A 24,960-nucleotide genomic window follows, 5' to 3' on the forward strand; every position below is an offset into this window, starting at 1 on the left:
TTTAACACATTTTTAAGTCTATGGAGAACAGGGCTTGGTAAAACATTTTCTACATAAAAGATTTTTAAATATGAAATGTTTTTTTTTTATTCTCCCAGTGGTTAGCACTTAAAAAAATAAATAGAGATTTCATTTCACAAAATACAATTTGGGGCAGATTTATCAAAGGTTCGAAGTGAATTTTCGAATTAAAAAACGTATTTCGAAGTAACTTTTGGGTACTTCGACCATCGAATAGGCCAAATACGACTTTGACTTTGATTCGAATTGAAAATACTTTGAATATTCAACCATTCGAAAATCTATGTACTGTCTCTTTAAAAAACTTCGACTTCGACACTTCGCCACCTTAAACCTGCTGAATTGCTATGTTAGCCTATGGGGACCTCCTAGAAGCTATAGCCAACATTTGGCTACGTTTTTAGAATTTCTACGATCGATCAAACGATTATAATTATTTTGCAAACAGCTAAATTTAAACAAAAGAAAACTTTTCAATTTTTTTTCAATTCGATGGAAGAATTTTGAAGTGTTAGCACTTCGAAATTGGACCCTTGATAAATCTGCCCCTATCAGTCATTTATTTATACTCTTGCCATAAGTACAAGATTGCTCATTAGTACTCATTCCAAAAGCACTTAAGCACATGTGGCAGTGGCACTTCTTCAACACAACACCTTATTTACTGCCTTTCATAGGGCAGACAATAAGGACAGGGCTCCACAACTTGCACTTTTGAATGACTTGTAAGTTATGGGACAGGTTGGGCATGAGAGCAGGATACCTACTGTATGTGAACTGTCGAAGGCACCTGTAGTCATTCAACAAAGTGCAGTGCACTCTCATTTTTTAAACTTTACTCTACCCTGCATTTAATTAATGAACCTTATTAAACATAGGCACAATTTTACAAAGATAGATTGAATATAGATGTAAGTATATGGAATAAAATAGCGTGACTAATCTCATTCAACACTTGGGGGGTTATTTTTCAAAATCCAACATTTTCTCACTATTTTCTGAAAACCACTCCGAATAAATCCGCACAAACTTCCCACCCCTATTTATCAATACATTTAAGAGCTGATTCACTAAGGGTCGAATATCGAGGGTTAATTAACCCTCGATATTCGACTAGGAATTGAAATCCTTCGACTTTGAATATCGAAGTCGAAGGATTTAGCGCAAATACTGTGATCGTACGATCGAAGGATTTAAATCCAACGATCGAAGGAATATCCTTCGATCAAAAAAAGTTGGGCAAGCCTATGGGGACCTTCCCCATAGGCTAACATTGACTTTGGTAGCTTTTAGATGGCGAACTAGGGGGTCGAAGTTTTTTTTAAAGAGACAGTACTTTGACTATCGAATGGTCGAACGATTTTTACTTCGAATCCTTCGATTCAAAGTCGTAGTCGAAGGTCGAAGTAGCCCATTCGATGGTCGAAGTAGCCCAAAAAATACTTCGAAATTCGAAGTTTTTTTACTTCGAATCCTTCACTCGAATTTAGTGAATTGGCCCCTTACACAAAAACTTCTTTTGCTGGAAGAGACTTGATAAAATTGTGAAGAAATCCGAATTGTAAGATTTTTACAGAAACAATGACTTTTTTCAGATTTGATGCCCGAAACCTGCAATTTTTTGGGGGGGATTTGACGCCCCCAAACCACAAACTCTTCGGATTATTAAACGAAACCCAGTGCAGATCAGGATATCTTCAAAATGTCAATGGGACATCTGCCATTGACTGCTACATGAAATCAGCAGGTGCGAGGTAGAGTATTTTTTTTGTATATGGACTTTTATCAGCATTGGGGTTAATAAATCTCGAAAAATGTGTGTTTTTTTCTACTAAAAAAGTTTTTCCCCTTTAAAAGTCCAAACACATAAATAACCCCCTTGGTGCACTGGACCCTCATTTTTTAATCATTTTTTAATTGAGTAAATTAAAACCTAAATATAAAAAGACCTAAACCCTGAATACTATATTATATGAATATTTTAGCTATTTATTTTTTAATGCAAAATCTACAATGTATATTGTGAACTATTTCAGTATAAATGTGAGATCTCTTATATATTTTATCTTTGGAATCTTTTCTTGATAGAAACTGTGCAGTACTGAGAAATGGAATACACACATAGACTATAGATTTACCCAGAAAAAAAAATCAAATAAGTGCTGGGTAGTTCCTAGAGGAAAGTATATTTTATGCTCTATGATTTCATAGAAACACTGGAAGCCACTCATAGTAGAGACGGTCTGTAAGCAGACTTTTCCTGTTTTAAATACTCGCACTGATAACCTTATAGGATTCCAAGACACCTGCTGCAACACAAACTGTTACAGGCCATAAGAGATGCCGATGAATCCAATCTTCCTTTTCTATGCGGTTCAGATTTTTTTCCTTGGCACACGAGCTTGAACAGGTGTAATTAAGTACAGCTCAGCTTGTTTATGCTTTGCTTAAAGATATATGCTGTGGTAAGCTAACCCGGAGATATTACTTTTAAAAATAGAATTTTATCTTGAAGTCGAATAAGGTGATACTGCATGGACTAGTAATTCATTAAGCCCTTCTACTTTTGATGCAAATTAAGGTAATTCCTGTGTCTATGTTTGTATTGTATAAAAACCCATATATTTTTAACATTCTATGAGTTAAACTGTACGCTTAGAGCTAAAATATTATTTAACCTCTGTTGATAGCAATATATTTCTGTACTTTGAAAATCAGTACATGTATTTTAAATTGATGTAAGGAGAGATGCCAATAAAACAATTATTATTAACAGCCACATTTAAGTCTAAGGCTAATGTCACACATTGCGTTTTGTGCCAATGTATTACTGACATGTGGGAAACACCCAATACCATCCCTGGGCTTCATTGACACCAATGACTGAGCTTAAAGACAGGAAGTACAAGGCAGTATATCATCCGTTATTGCTGGCAGATATACACCAAAAAATGTGGCATTAGCCTTAAATGGTCTCGCTTCAGAAGAACATACACTTTTTGCGAGTCTAACGTTAAGGAACAAATAGGGCCTCATTTATTAACTTGGGCAAAAATGCTTTTCAGCAGTAACCCATGGCAAAACATCACATGTTTATTATCATTTATTATTGCATATTGTTACAATATGCTAAGGAATAATTGGTTGCTATGGATTACTGCCCAGATGCAAATGGAGTGGTGGTACTACCGGGGGAGCAGGGGGTACGAATGGGCCAGGGCCCGCACCCTCTCAGGGCCCCCAGGCAGCCCTCGCGCCACTAAAATGCAGTCCGAAAATTGCATAGGAAGGGGGCGGGGGGCCTGGCTGCGCGTCACGCACCAGGGCCCTCCCCCCTCTAGTTACGTTACTGTGCAAATGTGCCCAGTGTTGATACATGAGCCCCACTGAAAAACACCTATATCAGTTAGAAATAAATAGGCATGATTATGCTAGTACACGTATTGGATATGTTATCCAGAAACCCATTATCCAGAAAGCACCAAATTATGGAAATCTTCCATATAACCCAAATTTTTAAAAATGATTTCCTTTTCCTCTGTAATAATAAAACTGTACCTGGTACTTGGTACAAACTAAGATTTAATTAATCCTTATTGGAAGCAAAACAAACCTAATAGGTTTATTTCGTTTTTATATGATTTCTAGTAGACTGAACATATGAAGATCCAAATTATGGAAAGATCTGTTATTCAGAAAACCCCAGGTTCCGAGAATTCTGGATAATAGGTCCCATACCTGTATAGATTTTTATTCATTTCTAGACTTGACTCCGGTAAATGACATGTCAATGCACACCAAACAATGATTAAAACCATCTCTGGTTTGAAGAATTAAATTTCAGAACCATAGGTATAAATTAATCCCTATGAAATGGGACGGGGGGGTAGGCATTTTTATGGATTGTATTTCTTTTGAAGCCAGGAGATAGTGAGCAATTTATGTATCAACATTAATATATAACTTCCAAAATGTGGCTATCCTCAGTTTCAACAAAATAAAAAAGGCCTTAGCAGATTCCATTATTGTTCATGTTTGTGAGTTACCTGTATTCTATATTTGATTATATCACTGTAATACTATTAAATATTCTTATCCCCATAATGCTCTAATAAAATGCAATCATTGCACTATATCTATATCAAAGCTTGTCAAAATGAGCAAATCTATTACTTACCCAAGAGAAATATTTTTGAATAAAAGATTGCCTTAAAGCTGTGGTTAAATTATAATCCTTTGAGCTGTGATGGGTTTGATGCCCGGACCAGATGATGTTAACCTCTGCGAAAAGAAAACAGTAAATACATGAAGAATTGTAAATTACATAAGAGCCCATTCTTATTGCTTACAAAAATCATACAACTGAGCGGATCTGAGGTTTTCACAGAAGGGTCTATATAAAGCATAGTACCTCCATAAACAAATTTTTCTTAAGTTGCATACATAATACACTTTTTTGCACACAGTCAGTTAAGATTTAATTTAGATTCTCAGATTACATAAAAAAAAAACATCATATACTTAAATGCAGAGACAACTAAAAAGTATTCAAGCGCTAAGGTGATATAAAATCTTTGAGGCAACTTGCTGTTATTCCTTAGGACAATGCCATTGGGAAAACATTTCTACAATATCTTGCACATGTGCATATGGTGGTCAAGCTATTCCCATGGGTGACCTTTAAATAGAATGCTTATGCTTCTAGCTTCTATGCTTAGCATATAATTAGAATAGATGCCCACTTGGAAAAATTGACTTGAATCTGGGCTATATAATATTGAATCTCCTTATGTGATTATTTATTTAATAAAAAATATATAGCCAATGCCTTTTCCAAAAGGTGGATGAAGGAATTTCAGGCAGTGGCATCTCCAAAACAGTAATTGACATGAAATAACACATGGGGGCACATTTACTTAGGGTCGAATATCGAGGGTTAATTAACCCCTTGATATTCGACTGTCGAAGTTAAATCATTTGACTTCGAATACCGAAGTCGAAGGATTTACCGCAATTCGTTCGATCGAACGATTAATTCCTTCGAATCGAACAATTCGAAGGATTTTAATCCATCGATCGAACGATTTTCCTTCGACCAGAAATTTGTTAGAAAGCCAATGGGGACCTTCCCCATAGGCTAACATTGATGTTCGGTAGGTTTTACTTGGCGAAGTAGGGGGTCGAAGTTTTTTTTAAAGAGACAGTACTTCGATTATCGAATTGTCGAATAGTCAAACGATTTTTAGTTTGAATCGTTTGATTTGAAGGTCGAAGTAACTAATTCGATGGTCGAAGTAGCCAAAAAAACTTTCGAAATTCAAAGTATTTTTTCTTCTATTCCTTCACTCGAGCTAAGTAAATGTGCCCCCATGGTGTATCACCTAAAATGTGAGATAATATCTAATCTCTCACTTATTAATGCTGCACCACATGATATGTTATCATGAGGTGGAGATCTGCAAGAGGTCACATACCAATATAAGTTTATTGTCCTCCTATTTGGGAATTTTAATTATGCATTACGAATTTTCATTGTGCATTGAGCACTTTTAAGAAGTGCTTGTAGGTGTCGTAATGTATGGAGCAAACATAACTTATTTAGTAAAAGACTATTGCATTCATTGTGCTCTGATGCAAACTATAACATAACTTTTGACATTGCTAATATTTTTTCTGTTACCGACTTTTATTATATTCTCCCATTGGTCTTTAATGGAAACACTTCCAGTCACGTCCAGTTTTGTGATGGTCAGCTGGTAACAGATCAGGTTGCAGATAAAGTTGCATTTCTTATTGGATATTAGATACAAGTCAGTGGCTTCATGTGTCTGGGGGAAGGGTGTGGGGCTAACTGGTTAGAGTCACAAAGGCCTTTATTATGAGATTTTATATTCAGTAAAGTAATGATTTGTGAGATATTTTGCCATAAAGCCTTTATAGGACATGAAGGGGCAGATTTATCAAGGGTCTAATTTCGAGGGTTAAAAAACCCTCGAATTGGACTCTCGAAGTAAAATCCTTCGAATTCGAATCGTTCGATCGAAAGATAAAATCGTTCAAATTGAACGATTGGAACAATTTTAATCGATCGATCGAAGGATTTTTATTTGATCAAAAAAACTTAGAAAAGTGCTGGGGAAGGTCCCCATAGGTAGGTTTAAAGTGGCGAAGTATGAAGTCGAAGTATTTGACAGTACTTCCATTATCGAATGGTCGAATAGTCGAACGATTCTTACTTCGAATCATTCGATCGAATTCGATCGAATTTGACCAATCCGATGATCGAAGTACCCAAAAAATACTTCGAAATTCGAATTTTTTTCCATTCGAATTATTCACTCGAGCTTAGTAAATCTGCCCCGAAGTATTAGTAAAATAATGCAACTAATGTACAGTAAGTTACATCATATTATTTAAATGATATTATAAAATGTTGTAACTAGAGCATTTTTGTTTAAATACAATTTCAAATTATTCAATGTTTTATTAGCTAAATATGCTTATTAGACTTTTTATACCCATTTCTTACTCTTGAGCTTGTACACAGACTAACCTCAAATAATATGCAAACAAAACAAATGTAATATAAAGAGCCAAGTTTTGTGAAACAATGCAAAAACAGAAACCAATAAGATTGTTTTCCGACATTGGACAATGGATAAATCTGTTAAAAATAATAAGAGAAATAGAGAAGCTGTCTGCTTGTGTTGGGTAAGAAAACTGTCTGTGCACATGCTACAGTGCCATTGGCCACTAAGGGAACCATTGTCCCTGCCAATACGACACAGGACCAGATTCAATTCAGTAACAAAAAGTTATATTATGTTTTTTTCATGTGAAAACTAATGAACAAGATTTAATTTGAGGAAAAAAAACTTTTTTTTTCCAATTCAGTTATCAATTTTTCCCATAGGCTTCAATAGAGTTTACACATAATAAATCATGACAAACATTTTTTTTTAAATTAAATTGCATCTCAAATTGAACCTCGACCATGAGTTTTCACGTGATAAACCTTTTTCTCACTGAATTGAATCTGGCCTATAATTGGAAGATTGGAAGCACATGACTATTCAATACCAGACATTAATATTGCCTAAGGCCAATATAAGGATAAACAAATTAGATAGAGGTCTAGCTGCAATATGTTTTTTTTAAAAGCATGGATGAACATATACTGAACACTTTCAAAAGGGCCGCTGTTAGCCATCTATCAGCAAATAGTGCTGTGGAATGATACAAGCGAAACCTCATTAGTAGTCTGTCCACGATATCCAGAACTAGCTCTGGAGACCAGCTGAGTTTCCAGTGAAGCTTAAAATAAAATGTGCTGCAATAACATATCCCAAGTATTATCCAAGTGTAAGTTTGACTTGGAAACAAACAGGATATGAGTGCTAGGTGTCGTAGAGAATTTAAAGTATAAACCAAACCTTGAGAAGTATAAAATCAAAGGTTTGCACAAAGTGTGGATACAAAACCACTTTCTGTAAGGGATTAAAGCCAAAACAAGCAAATTATCCACTAGCCATTCTCATTTGCAATTAGCGATAATGTCTGCCGAACGGTGGGAAAGGGATTGAAATGAATTAGATGATGAAATTAATTACATGGGTAAAGAATTCACAGAAGTCATGAGCAGTCATTTACTATGACCCACGATCAATTTATAGCACTATGCACTAAGCACTGCAGAAGCATTCCTCATATTGATCAGAAATAAGCCAAGCTGGGCTGGGTGTCCTAGGCAACCTGGCCGGGCAGCTCTTTACCCCATCTTGTGCACATACGCTGCTAACCTGCCCGCTGCGCTTAAATGAGCATACTCGTTCACAACCCAGAGGCACAGAGAAAAGAAAAAAAGTGCTGAGGGAACGAGGGCTCGGAACAGTGGTAGGCGGCAGAAGAGGTATGTGCCTGTCACCACTGTGCCCTAAGCACGTGTCTCTTCTGCCTACCTCTAGTTCTGGCACTGATAGAGCTCATTCAAAAAGCACTTGCATCCAGAGTTTGCATGATGAGTTTCCAGATAATAGATCCCATACACAAATTTGTGTTTTATAATTTAAAGGAACAGATGTAAAATGTTTGGAGAATATAAATGAGCACAAGCATAGCAAATGGAATAATTGCTCCTACAGTCATCTTTATTTATCTGCATGTCTGTCATTTCTTCCTTCTGTAAAGGTAAAATAAAGCCACTGTATACAGCAGTGGTTCCCAATAAGTGGCTCAAGAGCAAAATGTTGCTCTCTGACCCCTTGGATGTTCCTCCCCAAGGCCTCAATGCAGGTGCTTATTTTTGAATTACTGACTTGTAGGCAAGTTTTGGTTGCATAAAAACAGAAGTACTACCAAAATGAGCTTCCTGTAGGTTGACAGTCCACATAGGGGCAACCAAATAGCCAATCACAGCACTTACTTGGCACCCCAGGAACATGTTTTATGCTTGCGTTGCTCCCCAACTCATTTTACATCTGAATGTTGCTCCCAGGTAAAAAAGGTTGGTATACAGACTTATAAGCATTTGTATAGGGTTTATACAGTATATGATCAATACAATATGTCACTTTAGCTCAGAGGATAACAATATGTGGTTTTCACAGACATCTGTGCAGAGGAACCAAACAATTTATTTCTGCAAATGTTTTCATCCTAACAACGTTTCAGTCCATGAGGGCAGCAACAATTTCATTTGTGACCCAGCGATGTTCTCAAATGTTCACCTGACTAGGTTGGACATCAACATGCCTGATACTCATGGATGGTGTTTAATTAAATGATCAAGGCAGCAGCTAAAGCAAATCACCCACTGAGTAAAACTTTTTTCCAATACAGGTATGGGATCTGTTATCTGGTAACCCACTATCTAGAAAGCTCAGAGTTACCAAAAGCCCATTTCCCATAGACTCCATTTTATCCAAATAGTCCAAATTTTTAAAGATTATTTTCTTTTTCTCTTTAATAATAAAACAGTAGCTTGTACTTGATCCAAACTAAGATATAATTAATCCTTATTGGAGGCAAAACCATCCTATTGGGTTTATTTAATGTTTATATGATTTTCTGATAGATTTAAGGTATGCAGATCCAAATTACGGAAATTACGGAAAGATCCATTATCCGGAAAACCCTGGATAAGCAATTGCTCCTGTACTGCAGATATGGAAACTTCTATGAGCACAAGCTGGAGAGTATTCTGTTTGCAAATGTGTAACAAGAAATGTGAACTGGAAAATTATACAGGTATCCAGTGGCGTCCAAGAGGTCTTTGCTACTGATGAAACATTAAATCAGTGTCCTTTTATTTTTTGGCGAGCAAGTATAATCCCATGGTATGTGCTCTGCAGTTACCACTTTCCTTAGGGCTGGAAGCAGTGGCTTTGGAAAGCATTCAGGGAAAGAAAACAAATCCAGATGCTACAAATATTACTCTGTTGACTACTAAAACTTTACAAATGAACTGAGGTTTGATTTTTTCACTGCTATATGCCTTGTCCTTTTTTATACTATACAGTTTTTTCTGTTCAGTTCTTTGCAGAGACATAAGACATAAGATCCATTATCCATAAACCCATTAACCAAACCCAAACCCACTAAGCTGCCTTAATCCATTTTGGCGGCAAACAATCCTATTGGGTTTATTTCATTTTAAATTACTTTTAGCAGACTTAAGGTATACTTAATCGAAATGACAGTGATCCAAACCCCAGGTCCCGAGCATTCGGAATATTAGATACTATACTTGTCTAAGGAATTGCTATTGTGGCCAGGTTTTAGCATTCGGCTGATTGATTTACATTCATGATTGTGGTCCAAATGCATTAAAATCAATTGGCGTCTGAATAATTTTGCCACACAACAATTTTTATGCGCGCAACAATTTTGACGCATGTCAAATTTTTTATTTTGAAGTGGTGGATTTTCCTCTGGCAAATTGTCACTGCAGTTTCCCAAATTAATTTGCTTGCGGCGAAACACGGAAATTCGCTGCAAATTTGTGTCTGCCGAATTTAATCACCCATCACTATTCATGATCTTTCATTTTGTATTGTCCCTCTGAATTACAAAATGTTGAGTGCCAAAGTACCTGAAATCACTCCTTGGGGGAAATTTACTAAAGGACAAAGTGGCTAACGCTAGAGAAAATTCACCAGTGTGACGTCATTTTGGCACCGATTTACTAATGGATGCTGGCGTAAATTCGCTAGCGAAGTAGACATACTCTAGAGCTACTTCACACCCTAACGCCAGGTGAAATTGCACTCTGTTGAAGAGATGTTTACTAACTTGCGGATTTTACTGAACGTTACCTCTTGCGCCAGACTTGATTTCGCCAACTCAGACCAGGCAAAGTATAGCAAAATAGAGTAGATAGGAGGATCTTCAAATAAAGTTGAAATTTTTTCTAAGTCCCAAAAAACGCTGGCGTATTTTACATTTTTCAGGGTGATAGGCACCTAAACTATACAGTGGGCACATGTGTAGGGCAATATAAGACCTCTATTTTATTTAATGAATGATTCACAGGCTTGTGTAGTGTAATGTAGTTTATGCTGCATATACGTCCACTTTACTTTAACTTGGCGCCGTATGCAAATCAGGCATAGTTAGCGTAACTTCGCTTTGCTTGACAAATTAACACTAGCGCAACTTCGCTACCTTTCGCCTCCCTGGGCGCAACTTCGGATTTTAGTGAATTAGAGGCAGCCCTGTGAAAATATGCCTGGTGAAGTGTGGAGAAGTGCGGCGCTTAGTGAATTTGCCCACTTGACTAGTGATGGGCGAATTTATTTGAAAGGCGTGAATTCCCTCGATTAGCCGATGGCGAATAAATTCATGAAACCGATGCAAAAATTCGCCGGTGTAAAAAAAATTGGATGCTGGTGTCAAAAACTAGACATCGGCACCATTTCGCAAATTTTTTGCTGTTTCCGAATTTCGCACATTTTTTGGCAAAGCGAAACGCCCCAAATTCGCCCATCACTACCCTTGACTTGAGACACTGGCTTGTTTGACTGTACTCTCTTCTGCAGTGTGTGTGTGCTTGTGTGTCTGAGTATATGGGGCAGATTCACTAAGCTCGAGTGAAGGATTCGAATGAAAAATACTTCGAATTTCGAAGTATTTTTTTGGTACTTCGACCATCGAATTGGTTAAATTCGTTCGAATTCGAACGAAATCGAACGAATCGAACGAAAAATCGTTCGACTATTCGACCATTCGATAGTCGAAGTACTTGCCCTTTAAAAAAAACTTCGACCCCCTACTTCGGCAGGTAGTAGTCCCCATAGGTTTGCTAACCTTTTTTTGATCGAAGGATTTTTCTTCGATCGTTGGATTAAAATCCTTTGAATCGTTCGATTCGAAGGATTTAATCGTTCGATCGAACGAAAAATCCTTCGATCGATCGAACGAAGGATTAGCGCTAAATCCTTCGACTTCGATATTCGAAGTCGAAGGATTTCAATTCGAGGGTCGAATTTCGAAGTATTTTTAACTTCGAAATTCGACCCTTAGTGAATCTGCCCCTATGTGTTTGTTACAAAATGTTTCTACAGTAAACATATGTTTTGTTAAATATTTTTACAAATAATTACACACATTAATTTTATTAAATTATCACATGGTATACCAAACTGAATAAGTGCCCAACTCACCAAACGCACCTAAATATGAGAATTACCTCATACAAGTATAGGATCAGCTTCAAATCCAAAAATAATAGTATGACCATCTCCCATAGACACCATTTTAATCAAATAATTGAAAATTTTAAAAATATTTCCCTTTTCTCTGTAATAATAAAACAGTACCTTGTACTTGACTCTAACTAAGAATCCTAACTTAATCCTTACTGGAGGCAAAACAATTCTAATAGGTTTATTTAATGCGTACATGATTTATTAATATACTTAAGGTATGGTGATCCAAATTACAGAAATATTCCTTATCCCTTATCTGGAAAACAGGTTCCATACCTGTATAACCTATTTGTCTTCATTAGCTAGTTAGAAATATATATCTAAAGTGAAGTAATATATATATAACTGTAACACAAAACCTTTCCAGAGCTTTGGAGTCGTCATTGTCTGAAGCAGGAAGCCTTGACACAAGTGAGTATCCTTCAAAAACAACAAATGTTATATTCAAATGCAAAAACAATCTCAAAAACACTAGAACGCATCAGGATTATAAAGTGTGTTACTGTAGCAGCGATAATAGCCTGCACCAGAAAAAATGGCAGAAAATCCACAAGAGCAGGTTTGCTCAAGTGTGAGCAGCTCTATCATTGGGAATATACTGGCAAACATATATATTATAGCCTATTATAACATCCATGCTATGTAAGTTGTCTTGCATGTCTTGTTTACTAAAGATTATCACCAGAATTGCCAAATGGGACCTGTTATCCAGAATGTTCTGGACCTGGGGCATTCTGAATAATGGATCTTTCCATAATTTGGATCTTCATACCTTAAGTCTACTAGAAAATCATATAAACATTAAATAAACCCAATAGGCTGCTTTTGCTTCCAATAAGGATTAATTATATCTTAGTTTGGATCAAGTACAAAGTACTGTTTTATTATTACTGAGAAAAAGGAAATCATTTTTAAAAATGTGGATTATTTGGATAAAATTGAGTCTATGGAAGACAATAATTCAGAGCTTTCTGGATAACGGGTTTTCAGATAACGGATCCCATACCTATATAGACAAAATTGTTACTATTTTTTAGCGCCACCCAGAGAGTGGCGATATGTGAAAGAACGACAGAAACTGTATACCGTAGTTAAAGAGCAATATAGTCTGTTTTTTTAAAATATAAGCAGCTAAAATTAGTGATTTCACTAGGGAAGAATGATATTTATAAATGTATTTTTTGTGACTGTAGAAAAAATATTTTTTCCTGATAGTACCTATTTGGGCATAAGTATATTTACAAATACAGTATAAACTGGTAATACATGCAATTTTATATAAATTCATTCATATATACAGGTATGGGATCCATTATTCAGAAACCCATTATCCAAAAGGCTCAAAAATATCAGAAAGGCCATCTTCCATACACTCCATTATAATCAAATAAATCCAAAAATGATTTTTCTTTTTCTCTGTAATAATAAAACAGGATCTTGTACTTGATCCAAGCTAAAATATAATGAATCCACAGACCCACCATAAAACTGTTATAGGGGCCAACACAAAAGATTTAAATCAGATTATGCAGTTAACCTAAATTAGTGCCAAAAAATTTGCAAGTCGCTAGAAATAACACTGAAGCGAACTGCATAATCAAAGCCACTTATTACAAGACAAATCAGGTGTGGGTCGACTTTTTGTCAACCAGCACATCACTAATGAGCAATGAATACTAATAACCATATTTAAGACAGGTGAGATAGTAAGTAATTAAGTTAGTAAGGGCTTTTACTGACAAGCGGTTGAAGCTGCGCTCCGTTTTTCTGCGTTCAGCTCCAGGGGAGTGCAGGAATAGATGCATTAAGTTCTTTTCAATGGGGCTGTACTCACACAGGCGCGTGTAGGCGCCGAACGTAGGAAAAATGCAGCATGTTGCGTCTCAACCTGCGTTCGGCGCCTACACGCGCCTGTGTGAGTACAGCCCCATTGAAAAGAACTTAATGCATCTATTCCTGCACTCCCCTGCAGCTGAACGCAGAAAAACGGAACGCAGGGGAGCGCAGCTTCAACTGCTCGTCAGTAAGAGCCCTAAATTAGTAAGTTAGTTAGGTTGAAAAAAGACGCACGTCCATCAAATTCAAGTTTAACTCTATTTTAACCTGTCTGTTAGTTGATCCAGAGGAAGGCAAAAAAAAAAAACATTTGCCTTAAAATGGCAACTGTTTTTGATTTATGCAGAGCCACAAATTCAGCTGCTTAAACAAAAGCTTGGCATACATTGAGCAGCTACATTGTGCAGATGATAAACCCCTTCTTCTGACCTGTACTGGATAATCAGGCTGTTATGCACCAATGATGAGCAAAACCCTGGACAAATTTATGACATTATGACATTTTAATTTCACCAAATTCAATGAAGTGAATTGTTTTATTTTAGTGTTTTTCCTTGCACCAAATGCGTTGGGGCCAATGGCCACTTGTTTCTTGTGCCAAATGCATCGGGATGAATAGTAGTGAACAAGAACTTATTAAACACATTCCTATGATTTGAGATTGATATGATCATCCAACAGAACAGTTTCAATTGCTGTGCTGATGAGAGTCCCTTTAACTACAGGATGAACACATCAATCAGTAGCTGATAAAATAAATCTAGACTGCTTACTGGAAGGATTAATAGCTAAAGATCAAATATTTGGCTGGATAATGCAAAGACATATCAAGCTGAACTTGTTGGAGTAGACCTTGATGTTAGGTAAAAGTGAAGACAAACCGAAAGCTGTGATTAATTGTAGTCGATACGAAGCACAGCTGCTAATGGGCTTAAATTAGAATGATTGAATGACTGGACAAGCCAACTCCATGAAGAACTGAACAATCATTGTTTAATAAGTTCTTGTTAATTTTTATTGGGGCCATGGTCTTTTGTTAAATTACTGAAAGGCAAAACATTCACTTGGGAAACATTCTCTTCCCATAGGGTAACTAAGGACCTGCACTTAGAATCTATGGTTTTGCCAAATTCAGCTCCATCGATTTTGTGATGTACAGCACTGATACAGCGTTTGAGGCTTATCATGTTATATTCAGGGGGCAAGGATGCTTTTCCTAATGGCTTGTTAAACACTGACATCTTCTTGTACTACAAATGGGATTTAAAGAAACTATTACATACAGACACTCTGCTAAAGAGTTAGTTATAAGATCTATTCAGCCTGGACATCCTATACTGAGTTACACAGAGCCTTACTTTATTTATAACTGTCACCCTGTTTATTTATATTTATAATGCAATGTTTATTTAAATGAACTTCCCTTGTTTATATATTATATGTCTGTTTGTCCCATCTCTTCCCACAGTACTGTGTTTGCCTGATGGCCATACACACAAAAAACTGTAGCAGGGCAAGTGCTATATGGGAAACCAATGACCCATGGCAAAATGTAGAGAAGCAGGGAATGATAGGAGTTTGGAGGGCAGTTTAAAACCCCTCCCCATTTTGCTGATTTTATAGGTTGAAGGTAATTGGCTGGTTCAAGGGACAAGGTGGAAGGAAAGTGAGTGTTTTCAGAGAGGTGCAACCCTACCATGCCAGTTGGTTTTGTAGCGCAGGAGGAGGAGCAACAATTTTCAATGTGCTTCAATCCCTATGAGCTAAAGGTTGTGTTGTAGTGACAGTTAGTGGAGGGTACCTATGTTCAGACCTCTAGGGGGTATTAAAATGGGGTATTTGACATGGAGCATGAGTAGCACAGTAGACCTGGGGTCCTGATGGTAAATAGGCAGTCTTGGTTTAAGACTGAGAGAAATGAGGCAGGATCCAAGCATTGTAGGTGAGTAAAAAAGTTTGTTATACAAAGGGTTTGTTAAAGTGTTTAATGTGATGCATTTTAACTGATGTTATGCATAGACAATAAGAGATAATACATAACTGTGGCCTTCTAACAAAAGTTTCTTGGATTCTTTATTGGGGAAAGCATTGGGGTCATGGGCTGGTAAGCAAAATAAGGTAGGGTAAAGCATTGCAGTTTCAACACTGTACCCGTTATGGCATTATGCATAGGGCAATAGAAGAGTTAAAACGTAGATTTTTAATACATTTCGATTGGTCTTATTTTATTCGAATTTCGAAATTTTTTAAAAACTCAAATCAAATTTGGATAACTCTCTAGTCAAATTTGCCAGTTATCTCAATTCAACCCTTGATAAATCTGCCTCTATAACCTTTGTCTCTGTATAACCAACTTCATTGAGTAACAGGTGCAGCTGTTTATGCTTCCCTGCTCGTTCATGTTACATTTGCTCTGTGGGAGTTTTCTATACTGCGGTTAAACAGAGCTAGCAACATCCTCATATCCATTTTTTATTTCTACATTTCCCTTTACAGTTCCCACCAGGGTGTAATATTAATGTAGATGTAAATAATGTAATGTAATGTAAATATGATAAATCAGCATTTTATTTTTTAAAGTTAATTGTATACTCTGTCTCATGTAATGTGCATTGCAGAACACAAAATACTTTAATGCCACCTATCTGTCCCTGTACCAAAGGTGTCACTCCTTTTGAAAAAAAATCAAATACTGGCCTTTTTATCAGTGCTATCTTCCTTCCCTATTAAATACATAGGTTTCAAGTATCAAGCATAAAATACCAGCCAAGTGGAAACTTTACTCTGTAATTAGGACATATTGCGTACCTTGGCAAGCTCAGCACAAGGAAAGGGAAAGCACCGCAGGTGTATTCATAAATTAATTGAATGCAAGAAGCCTGACAGTGCTCTGCTATTTCAAGTGCTATTCCATGACTAAGACCTAGCATGCCCTGACGTATAAAACACCAGTTCATTAACAAGCCATTTGTATAATGTGTTGCTCTTTATCTGAAAGCCGAACATGCTATAGCAGGTGGAAGGGAAGATTTGTTCATACAGGGGGCTTCTAAGTGAACTGGAGAATTGTTTAGATTGCGTTAGAATGAACAGGAAATAAAAATATGACTTTACTTTTTCTGTAAATTGCAAAAATAACAAAAACATGCATATTTCCTAATAAAAACAACAGGCAAATTGGTTCAATACAAGCCCACTTCATTGAACTAATGTTAAGAAAGGGGGTACTGTATACTGCCCCTTTAAAATAAAAAAAGCAACAAGTTGTTTTACCATCAACATGATTTTATGTAATTTTATTGTCAAGCCTGTGAGGGAGTATCAGACACTTAAATGCCATGTTTCGGGGCTACTTAACAACACTCAAAGCTCACAAAAGCACCCATACCAATTTCCCTACATCAGTGATACCCAGTCTGTGGTCCTCCAGCTTTTTACATTACTGTCTCTAGTTCTCCTGCACAGAATGAAATGGAATATAATCATGCATATAAGTACACCCTTCTTTATTTATTAGTAAAGGTATGGGCCTTGTTATCCAGAATGCTTGAGACCTGGGGTTGTCTGGATAACGGATCTTTCTGGATTTTTTCTGGATCTTACCTTAAGTCTACTACAAAATCATGTAAACACTAAATGCTGTAAACCCAATGGGCTGATTCTGCTTCCAATAAGGATGAATTATATCTTAGTTTGAATCAAGTACAAGTTACCGTTTTATTATTACAACGAAAAAAGGAAATTGATTTGAAAAATCTGGATTATTTGATTATAATGGAGTCTATGTGAGATGATCTTTCTGTAATTTGTAGCTTTCTGGATAGCGGGTTTCCGGATAATGGATCCCATACCTGTATAAAGAAAATCAAAAAATAAGAATTGTTTGCAAACAACAATGGTCTTCCCTAGTGAACATCAAATCTGCCCCATGTCACTCCCATTTTGCCAAAAAGTTCACAAAATGCATTGAAGTCAAAAATTGTTTTTTCACAGTGACTTTTTCCATTCCTTGGCAACTTACTTTTGTCCAGGCTGGTAAAATACAGGCCTGGTGACCACTAATGATAAAGGAAACTGTCCCGTTTCTCAGATTCGCCAATCATTAGTGATCATCAGGCCTGCCTGGTCTTTAAAAATTATGTTTGCTATAAATGTGTGTAGATAACAAGTTGTCTCAGGCAGTGGCTTTCTCTGGCTACTAAAGCAAATAAAGTAATGTCTTGCATAAAAATGTCATTAACTCAATTGTCAATGGGCGTCAAACATTTTTTGACGCACAATAATTTTTGATGTGAGTGAGGGGTTATATTCCCTCCCCACAAGTAATCTCAAATTGTTATGAACATGTACGGGTAATAGTTCTTTCTATGAATGGCAGCAATACATTCTCTATTTTGCTCCTAACACAGATAATTTGTTTCCTTATGGTTTTCACTTTTTAAACAGTATGAACCTCCTTAAACTCCATTTGCCTAGTTTTTGCTATCAGGTATTCAGGACAGGAGTGTAATTGCATACCTCCCAACTGTCCCAACTTTTCTACGGGACAATCCTGATTTTGACAGCTTGGCCCACATTCGTGGATTTTTATCAAAACGTCCTAAATTTATTTTTAGTATCCTGCACTGACGCCAGAAAAAGATTCAAAGTTCTAAAACTTCTAATAAGAGGCTTTTTGGCAGAGAGCCTAGAACCCTGTACACCTGCACTTAGATACCTGTTACAATTTAGGATAGACAAAGATACAATTGTAACTATTTAAGATAAGCAAGTCTCTTGGGAGAACTGAGACTCAAAGAGTAAATGCCTTTAAACTCCCACAAATGTGTTCAAACTTTCATAACCTGCTACATTTTGTAAAATGGACATGATAATTTGGGTTGTGGCCATAAAATAGGTGTGGTTACACACGCCAGATCTTTTTGTCCCTCTTTCCATTTTTCAAATGGTTGGAGGTATGTGATATAGTGTTTGCAGACCCAGTGACAAAAGAAGGAGCCCTGATTGGCTGATACTCAGTTGTGTGAGCAAAAAAGAACAGTTTCCTCTCAGCTTCCTCTGCTCGGGTTCCCAGGACTAAAATGAGCCTGATTTACTAACTATGGCTTAACTAGGGGGTCACTACCTACACTACCTCTTCTTGGAACTAGGGCTGCCCATACAACCCTGTGCCAGCTAGTGCTATTCAATACAGGTGCCATGCAGATTTTTCATTCCAAAGATGCTCTTCTTCTATCTCCAGGCAAGCAGTCTTTGGACCTCCCTGTTTATAGAAACTTTCAAAGTAGAGCTAAACAAGGTCCAACTTTAGGGACTGATGCTGCCTATAGACTCAAGTGAAAAACACACACACACACACTCTCTCTCTCTCTCTCTCTCTCTCTCTCTCTCTCTCTCTCTCTCTCTCTCTCTCTCTCTCTCTCTCTCTCTCTATACAAGTAGAACCCCATTTTATATTTTTCAGGTAGTCACAAAAAATGGTGCAAAATCTGAGAAAGTTTTAAGACAGGGAAATGCATTATGCATTATAAATTGGTGGGAATCTTCTCCCCCCAAATGTGTAAAATGAGGGTAAAATTAATATCAGAGTATGTAAAATTGAGGTTTTATTGTACTTTACCTCATTCCATTATGCAAGTTTATTTTCCATTCAGATATGGAGTAATAAAAAACACCATCCTTTTCGGCAGCAATTAGCAAGCTCTGAAATGCCAAAATTATATAACAATCCAAACTTGCAGAATTGCTCACCTAGCCTGGTACTGGTGACGAGTGATTGCAGGCTATACAAATTAAGTAATATTATCCCATATTACCATTCCTTGCCATAAAGCAATGCTATAGTAAATTTGTTTAGTATAAAAAATGCCTCTGTTATGGGCACTGTGAGCACAGGTGTACTTACCATGAACTCAGTGTACTGTACTTTAACTACTTTTTTAGCCATTGCACAAAATATCATATTCTTTACTTTTCACTGTTAATATCCCTATTAGCCTTGTGATTGTCCAAGACAGGAAACAGGGAAGCTGTGACTGAAATAGTATCTATTTTCTTGTAGATGGCAGCTAAGAGCAATATCCCCAATACAGGAAAATGGTACTTAGATCAAATTAAGCATGCTGTGTCTTTGCTTTCCAGCTTGCTTGCTAGCTTTATTTTGCTGTGAGCATTTTCAGGCTCATAAATATCTCATCATTCTCCTTTAATAACAGAAAAATGTAGAGCCACTGAAGTGCCCACATTCGTAATCTGAGCCCTTTGTAATCCTAAAGGAATTAAGGAGGAAATCACTTGTAAAAATAGAAAGACAGAAATACATGGCATAATGCATTCTTTGTTCTTTATACTTAGTTATTTTGACACAGTTGTAATTTGTATTGATGAAAGAATGATATTTATTATCAATGGAATGGAAACTGATTTACACAGAGCCGATTTCGGAAAAACGGACAACAATGTGGGTTTGTCACTAACCCAATTATGCAATTCTATTCAGAAATGCTTCTTTTTATCTATATGTGCAGAGTAGTACTGATTACTAAAAATTCAGCAGCTACCTTTGTCCCTGTTTTGCAGTAATAGTCTGTTTGTGAGCCATAGCCATAGCAAGTGTCATTTTTTTGTGCACAATCTGTAATCAGTAGTGATGGGTGAATTTATTCGGCAGGCGAAAATTTGCGGCAAATTCCCGCGAATCGCTGCCGGCAAATAAATTCATGAAACCGGCATCCAAAAAACAGACGCCGGTGTCAAAAACGAGATGCCGGGGCCGTTATTACATTTTTTTTTGCCGTTTCACAAATTTCCCGGGAAATTGGCAAATTTTTCAGCGAAGCTAAACACACCAAATTCGCCCATCACTAGTAATCAGAACAAATACAAGATTCCTCTGCACTCAACCCATTATCAATATATTTAAGACAGAGACATTTTGTGCATACTGCTACTGAAAAATGCCTTACCCTTTAAACAAAACAGGGATTGTTTGTCCATATATTGCAATATATTTAAGCTGGCCAACTACGTCAAAGTCATCCCATATCTGGCCAGTCCTATGCTCAATTTTCATCTGATTCATTAAGAATTCTATGGTTTAATTATACATTTTATAAAAGGGACGAATACGTTTTACCTGCAACTTACTAGCTGCTTTCAAAGTAATAATAAAAGGGCAGCCAAGTTTGGGAGTTTTACTTTGAAAGCAGCTAGTAAGTTGCAGGTAAAACGTATTCGTCCCTTTTATAAAATGTATAATTAAACCATAGAATTCTTAATGAATCAGATGAAAATTGAGCATAGGACTGGCCAGATATGGGATGACTTTGACGTAGTTGGCCAGCTTAAATATATTGCAATATATGGACAAACAATCCCTGTTTTGTTTAAAGGGTAAGGCATTTTTCAGTAGCAGTATGCACAAAATGTCTCTGTCTTAAATATATTGATAATGGGTTGAGTGCAGAGGAATCTTGTATTTGTCTTATATGTATTTTGTGGTCACACCCTCATTGCACCCCCGCCTAATGTTTTTATAAACTAGTGGTGAGCACAACTTTCCCTTGTTTGTTATAGTTCTACAAGAGCAGTGACCAGCTCCATGTTGTAGCTCCCACCCCCTCCAACTATAGTCAGGTGATCCCACTGGTGTCTAATAAAAGGGCAGCCAAGTTTGGGAGTTTTACTTTGAAAGCAGCTAGTAAGTTGCAGGTAAAACGTATTCGTCCCTTTTATAAAATGTATAATTAAACCATAGAATTCTTAATGAATCAGATGAAAATTGAGCATAGGACTGGCCAGATATGGGATGACTTTGACGTAGTTGGCCAGCTTAAATATATTGCAATATATGGACAAACAATCCCTGTTTTGTTTAAAGGGTAAGGCATTTTTCAGTAGCAGTATGCACAAAATGTCTCTGTCTTAAATATATTGATAATGGGTTGAGTGCAGAGGAATCTTGTATTTGTCTATATGTATTTTGTGGTCACACCCTCATTGCACCCCCGCCTAATGTTTTTAAAAACTAGTGGTGAGCACAACTTTCCCTTGTTTGTTATAGTAATCAGAACAAATTACAAGTCTAAATTCATTAATAGACAGTAGGGACAGTGAATTTGTCCCATTTCGCTTTGCCGAAAAATGCGTGAATTTCCAGTCAAATTTGCGAAACAACGAAAAAATTTGTGAAACGTGAATTTTGACGCCAGCGTCATTTCTGACGCTGGCATTACATTCAATGGGGGTCCGAATAATGTTGACACACAGCGGTTTTGATGCAAGTGACTTTTCTGACGCACATCCAAAGTTTTTTGTTGCCGGTGGTGAAACTTCCCTTCCTAGTTGCTTTATTGTGCTGTTATTAATTCTATTAATATTGTTTTTACCCTAGAGAAGGTGATGAAAAGAGGGTTAACTTAATTCGACCCCAGGCCCAAGTGCAGAAGCACTAAGGGGACACAATCTGCACCTAGCGGCAGACATGAAATGTGGCTCTAGGTGTAGCGCACACTGCCATGAGGTGCATAGGAACCCCAACCATCCCTGTGTCCCCCTCCCCCACAGGGTTCCATAATATGTACATCTTAATAACATGCAAGTTAGTGGATACGTAGAGGCAGTGGTGGTTTTAACACTGTATTAATGCAGGTGTCTAAACTAAGAATAGCAAAAAACATGGACATGTCAAAAACATGGTGGATTACACCCTCAGGGTTTCTCAGGAGACAGCTTCTATTGTATGTATTTGGTTTGAATAAGTGAAACATCATTTAGTAATGTTTGCTGGTATATAATCAGTTCAATTCACTTTTCAAGGGCTTTCATCAGCCCTATATATGGATTTTATATTTTAAATATAAGCTCTGAAGGAGAAAAAGGAAACATTCTTAAGAGTCTTAAGGTACCCACAGCTCCAAAAACGTTACAATAGTACTACTTACATTTTAGGATACTACTGTACATCAATATATTTCACATGATATTTGCCACTTGCTTTCTGCTCTCAGTCAGTACAGTAAGTGAAACTAAGCTAGGCCTTAGCACTCTTAAGCCTCAGCATTCATATACTGCAGAAGGGTTTACTAAACCGTTGCACCCTTTAAAGTCTATCAGATGTGCCATCCAGAGCTGGAAGGTGTCAGAAATATCATAGTGCTGTCATAATCCTTCTAAAGAAAATTGTATCTCAATCATATTCCAACCAACACCAATAAATGACACTTCCTTAATGGGAAAATACCAGGTAATCCCTTGACTGCAGTTTGCTATGTCTTTGATATGGTAGAACAGTATTGGTTTTGTGGCATAACACTATTTCACTGCCACCTCTCAAAACCCCTCTATATTTACATATCATATAACCACATTTTACCTGAGCCAACCAGCATGAGACAATATAACATTTATAAAGTAACAATATTTATGCACAGCTGGGTTCTTCTGCTGCCGTTTTTCATTTTATTTTTTAATTCATTTAACTATGTAATATTCCTGGCAGGAAAAGGCAGACTGCAATATAGTTTTTCCATCCATTAATATTATATAAATATGACAGTCCTGGAGCAGAAGCAAGGGCATACCCAGGATTTCTAGAAAGGAAATTCCAAGATATGAAATGCTAATGTGGAATTTCAGAGTTCTACCTAGATTAAGCAGACCTATTTTATTTATATGACTTTACTATGTGTATGTGTTTCTGTATGTAAAGCCCTTGTGCTCTCGGTTCTCATACCGTTGCTTTCTTTGTTTACAGAAGAGAGACTGTTATCTGTTCCCACTCACACACACACCCTCTACCTTGGAGCAGATGATCTGTTTTGCACAAATATATTGAAGTTACAAATCCTCAATACAGGGCCAGGCCAAGGTAATTTAGCACCCTAGGCAATTGCTTCAATCGGCGCCCCCCCCCCCCCGGTCCTGCATTACCATTTCCCACCGTATCATTATGGTTATTTATATAAATATGTAATGTAACTAAAAAATATTATAAAAACCAAAACAGTAGGATAATTTTGAAATGTTATCCTGTTAAACAACACCCCCAAATATGTACCTGTGCCAGCAGCAGTTAAAATATTGCCCCCAAATCTATATCTGTGCTAGTCAGCAGCCAAATCTGTGCCAAGAGCAGCCAAAATGTTGCCCCCAAATCTGTACCTGTGACAGCGCAGCAGCCAAAATATTGCCCCCAAATAGGTGCCTGTAACAGCAGCAGCCAAAATATTACCCTGAAATCTGTACCAGCAGCAGCAAAAATATCACCCCCCACATCTGTACTTGTGCCACCCAGCAGCCAAAATATTGCCCCATATTTGTGCCTGTGCCAGCCAACAGCCAAAATATTACCTCCAAATTACTACCTGTGCCAGCCAGCAGCCAAAATATTGCCACATATATCTATAGTGCCTGTGTCAGCCAGCAGCCTAATAAAGCCCTATAGCTGTGCCAGCTAAATATTGCACCCAAATATGTGCTAGGCCAGAAGCCAGCAGCTCAAGAATATTGCTCCTGATGATCTGTACTTGTGTTTGCCAGCAGGAAGCAGAAAATAAGCCCAGCAGCAGTCACCAGGACTGACTTTCAGTATGCACAAGTCACCAGAGGCCCAGCTGTCTTCAATGCGTGCCAGGCACCACACCGACGCGCCAGCTCAGCTCTCTGCGGCTGCCTCCCTCTGCTGCCCACTACCGTCTCAACGTGGTGTGACGTTGACGTCTGCATGCGTCACCTCCTAAAGCGCATGCGCCCCAGCGAGTTTAGAAGAAGCAAACGCAGGAGACTCCAATGCCAGAAAATAAGAGGGAGGCGGAGGCTGGAGCACTGCTGGAGTCAGATGATCGCAGACTTTGCAGCTACGCTGAAGAATTAGTAAAGAGATCCCACGCCCAGATAGTATATTAAATACAATTAGATACAATAAAATAAGTGTTTATTTAATAAACCAAAAGAAAAACATTTCCCCCTAAAAGTGCAACCCCCCCCCCCTATGATTGCGCCCTAGGCAGACGCCTACTCTGCCTACCCCTAGTTCCAGTCCTGCCTCAATATTTTTCTTGCTAGAACGGGAAAGCTGATGAAAACTTTTCAAAAGGACCAATATTTTTGCTATATTAAAATAATCACAATAATGATTTAAAGGTAAACCAAACAACACTTTGTCATCTCATTATCAAAGGCAATCATATGTGTCACAGAGACTCTACAGCAATGATCCCCAACCTTTGGTTTGTGAGCAACTTGTTACTCAAACCCTTGTTGTTCTAAGGTGCTTCAAGGCAGGTGCTAGTTTTTGAATTCCTGGCTTGCAGGCAAGTTCCTGTTTCTTAAAAACCAAGTGTACTGCCAAAGAGAACCTCCTGTAGCTGCCACATAGAGGCTACCAAATGGCCAATCA

At 37.4% G+C, this 24,960-nt stretch overlaps 1 pseudogene; it reads right to left on the reverse strand.

Moving 5' to 3' along the window:
• Positions 1 to 24,960, reverse strand: part of LOC121395265 — an 80,337-nt pseudogene that overhangs the window by 23,807 nt on the left and 31,570 nt on the right.

The sequence above is a fragment of the Xenopus laevis genome, chromosome 6S (genome assembly GCF_017654675.1).
Source record: "Xenopus laevis strain J_2021 chromosome 6S, Xenopus_laevis_v10.1, whole genome shotgun sequence".
In the NCBI taxonomy this organism is placed as follows: domain Eukaryota; kingdom Metazoa; phylum Chordata; class Amphibia; order Anura; family Pipidae; genus Xenopus; species Xenopus laevis.